Genomic DNA, 4837 nt, shown 5'->3' on the forward strand with positions numbered 1-4837 from the left:
TCAAATCGTAATTTGACTAGAAAGATGAAGTTACCTGTCACATGGAACCTCCATAGTCCATTAACGTATTCTGTAATGACTAAGTGGACAAGTTCAACTATCACCAATAGTGAGGACTCTTTATATTTTCACTTTAAGTTGAGGAATTATCACTCCCCTCCCCTGAACTAATGCCAAATGTCAAGTTCCCCCACATTTTTGCAAATATTTCACTCCTCTTCCCCCAAATGAAAAGATTCTATCTACTTATAGACACCCAATTTTGTCACCCTCCTCCGGCTATGATGACTCACAGATCGTAGACGTGACCTCTTGCTTTCGATCAATAGAGATGACAACTGACTGAAGTAATCCAACCCTGAAACACTCCATACTCACCCAGAAACCCTGGAAACCCCGTGTGGGAGAAAAGAATGATCCAATTATTACATCACATATATGATGAAATCTAGTCCAAAGCGACCGTATGGATGGATAGTACTCTGAATCACGATTCCGATGATATATGAAACATCAAAATCGGACTGTCGAATCTCCCGCAATCATCACCAAAAGTCAAAACCAGTCAAGGCCCCCAGATCGGAATCTGGGAAATCACACCTACACACACCCGTACACACCTATGCACACCCATGCATACTCATGCACACACCCGTGCACACTCATGCATACACCCGTGCACACCCATGCATAAAACTGCACACACCCATGCATGCACGTACACACACCAGTGCGTGCACGTGCATGCACGCACACACCAGTGCATGCACGTGGACACTCATGCACACACCCATGCACACCCATGCATACCAGTGCACACACCCATGCACTCACGTGCACACTCATGCACACCTTGCACACCTAACCCCGCACACCTAGCCCCGCACACTCGGCCACGTGCCCTGTCCTTTGGCACCGTGCCCTACCAATGAGGCCCCACACCCTGTAACATGGCGCCACGCCCCACCACTGCAGCCCCATGCCTTGTCCCGCAACCCCACGCCCTGCCACTGTGGGCTCGCGCTCCCCCACACACCTTCACCGGTGACCGACACCCCCACTTCAGCGATCGAATTTTCAATAAGATTTCCTCTTCACCCGCTTAAGTACCATGAAACTCCTACTAGCGTACCCTACACTGTGACATCCCATTGGCCAAAGAAACATCTTTTTCACTCCATTGGCCAATAAAACATCTTTTCACCCCATTGGCTAAAAAATCACTTTGTTTATCCCATTGACTAAGAAAAACATATTTTCACCTATTGGCCAAAAAAATTACAATTTTTACCCCATTAGCCAAGGAAATCCTCTTTTCACCCCATTGGTAAAAAAATCACCCTTTCCATCCCATTGGCTAAGAAAACCACCTGTTCACCCCATTGGCCAAGGAAATGCTCCTTTTCACCCCATTGGCCCAAGAATAAATACCCCCCTTTCCTTGAAATTACACTCTTGAGCCTCCAAGTGAGCACATTTTGTAGGAGAAACTCTACTCCCCTCTCCCCTCTCTCCTCTCCCCTCTCCTTTAAAGTTCTTCAAGTTTTCGAAGCGATCTTCACAGATTCGAAGTGTTCTTCGGGCCTTCGAAGTTCTTCAAGCCTTTGAAGTTCTATAATGAGTACCCTTTTTAGGAGAGCTCTACTCCCCTCTACCCTGTCCCTTTGAAGTTCTTGAAGTCTTCAAAGCGATCTTCATAGATTCAAAGGGTTCTTCGAATCTTCGAAGTGTTCTTCGGGCCTTCGAAGTTCTTCAAGCCCTTTAAATTTCTTCAAACCACAGCCTAGCCCTCCCATAGCCTATTGCCAGTGGAAGCTCTGTCGGAGTGTTACCTCAGCCCATCCCTCCCATAGCCTATCCCCATCAGAAGCTCTACTACAGTGTCACTTCAGCCTAGCCCTCCCATAGCCTATCCCTAGAGGAAGCTCTGCCAGAGTGCCACCTCAGCCTAGCCCTCCCCTAGCCTATCTCCAACGGAAGCTCTGTCGGACTGCCACCTTAGCCAAAATCCAGAAATAGCCCCTCCCTAGAGGAAGCTCTGCCGAAGTGACACCTCAGCCTAAGCTCGAAAGTAGCCTTCCCTAGCTGAAGCTCTACCGAAATTCAGATCCAAAAGTAATTGTTCCTAGCTGAAACTCTATCTGAATATTACAAAAGGAAGTTGGAGATCAAGAGCATCTTATAGGGGACCGATCCCTATCTATGGTCAATTTGATTAGCTGCCCCGGCGGACTCCTCCGTCCACTGAATCCCCTGGCCTACCTTAATCCCGAGGGAATGAAACTATCCCAAAGAATAGAACTCGGACAAATCTGTCTTGACTGGCTGGTCATCTAGCTGATGAGAAGAAGAGTTTTGGTTCTTATCGGTGACCCTCTCGCCCAAAAGAGGGTCATCTTCACAAACCCCGTTACGGCGGAGAAGGGTTTCGCCGAAGCAAGCCAAGCGCTCTTATAGTTCTTTTTTCTTTCATTTTTTTTTTTGTGATCGATGAAGGCACTTAATCCACAAGAAAGTTCGTATCCTCTCCAACTAGGGGGTCCACCCTTCTTGACCCGAAACAAGGGCCAAGCTCAAGTATAATCTCTCATCCAAATTATTACAATGTAGTCCTTTTTATTGACATTGTTTTAGTGTACATAAGTAATTAAATTCAGTTAATGTATATATGTGTGATAACTTAGCCATGTATGCTAAATAGGAATAATTATGAAAAATGTTGGTTCTCACGCATCTAGTAAGAAGACCGGTTGAACTGGGTAGATTGGGTGCCTAACACCTTCTCAACTCTATAACCTAACACGTGCCCTAAATCTCTGGACCAGACCAACTTTCAGGCCCTTTTCTTAGGAATTGGGCCCACCCTCGGGTCCTAGGCTCATAATCCTAAATAGTGACTCCAAACCCCTTTTTTATGATCCCAATCCCCTGCATTGGACTATCATCAAATATCCGTCTCAATGACGACCCCTACACTCAGGCGAAATAGACCCCCACGTATCTTCGAGCGGCGGTACAATAGTTCAGGGCCCACGGGTAAGCACACACGACAACACCTCTCCATAAGGAAGAGAAAGAAAGGAGAAAGGGCCGAATGCAAGTCTCTTCTCCCCCCCCCCCCCCACAAAAGGGGAAAAAGGGGATTCCTCCGGTCGCTACCCTCACACTACTGTGCATGGACGTTTAATATGGCTATTAAGTCTGCAATCTTTTTTTCCTAACAACCGAAATACCCCCATCCCTTGAGAAAAGCTATAGATCAAAAATCCTTTTCATCTCTTTCATCTCAAGGAGAGAGGGCAATCATAGAAGATGACATCATCATCATCTTATAATCTTAAAACAAAGAAGCAACATCAGCTATCAGCTATAGATAAGATTACAGAAAAAACAGAAAGGGAAAGGGGGAGAGAGAGAGGCTATCATTGAAGATTATATCTCTGGATCGTGTATAGATTCATTGAGGAATGTAGAGTTGACTTGAACTCATTGATCTGTCTCGAGAGAAGAACGATAGATGCTAGAAGCGAAGTCAGAGGACCAAACAGTGGCTGGTGTTGTGAAGAGAATGAGACCAAAAGGGACCATCCATAGTTGGCTATTGGATTAATGGTATTGAAGCTCCCACCAAGCCAAGAATATTTCCCCAACCACGCTGCTCATCACACAGGAGTAGCTCCCACATAAGGATAATACTAATATCCATATCCGCAACACTGACTTACCTGGTTCCATGGCCACTAAACTTCTCTCTTCCTCGATCCACTGATCTCATCAAATTGAACCCTCCTGCTCCTGGCTTCATCCTTGTTTGAGTACCTGGAAAACAGAGGAAAAGAGACACAAGGAGAGAGGTCTTCGGTTCGCTTCAAACAGCTTCTAGTGTTTGATACGATCGGTGAAAAAGGCAATCGAACTAGTGTGAGATGAAAGAGATGAAAAGGGTTTTCTAAAGGGATGGGGGTATTTAGGTCGTTAGGAAAAAAAGATTGCAGACTTAACATCCATATTAAACGTCCAAGCACGGTAGATAGAATCTTTTCGTTTGGGGGAGGGGAGTGAAATATTTGCAAAAATGTGGGGAACTTGATATTTAGCTTTAGTTCAAGGAGGGGAGTGATAGTTCCTAAGTTTAATTGAATAGGCAATTAATTGATCATGCAAAGGATAAGCTAACAATTTGGTCTAAAGAGGCCATCAGTTGCTTCAGTTCCCAACAACCAAATATATATATATATATATATATATGTTATGGGAAGTTTAAATTACGTTCGTGATTTTCTTCCCAAATTAGCCAATTTGCTGAGCCCTTGTATCTCAGACTCAAAAAGAACCCAATACCTTGGTTCTCTGCCCAAACTAATGCAGTCCAACAAATCAAAAAATTAGTCCAAGAAATTCCTTGCCTATTTATCCCCCATCCTGAGGCATTTAAAATAGTTGAAACTAACGCCTCCAATATCGGATATGGCGGCATCCTCAAGCAGCAAACCCCTAATGCTACTTCCGAACAACTCGTCCAATACGCCTCTGGCATTTGGAATCCCGCACAAAAGAATTGTAGTACTATCAAAAAAGAAGTTTTATCCATAGTCCTCTGCATTCAAAAATTTCAAAATGCATTATTAAACAAACCATTTTTAGTACGTGTCGATTGTAGTGCTATAAAATTTGTTTTGCAAAATGATGTTTCAAATCTTGCCTCAAAACAAATTTTTGCTAGATGGCAAGCATTACTTTCTATTTTTGACTTTCAAATTGAATATATTAAAGGAGAATCAAATTCAGTCCATGACTTTCTTACTCGTGAATTCCTACAGGGCCAAATTCCAAAATT

Source organism: Macadamia integrifolia, chromosome 1 (assembly GCF_013358625.1).
Source record: "Macadamia integrifolia cultivar HAES 741 chromosome 1, SCU_Mint_v3, whole genome shotgun sequence".
In the NCBI taxonomy this organism is placed as follows: Eukaryota; Viridiplantae; Streptophyta; class Magnoliopsida; order Proteales; family Proteaceae; genus Macadamia; species Macadamia integrifolia.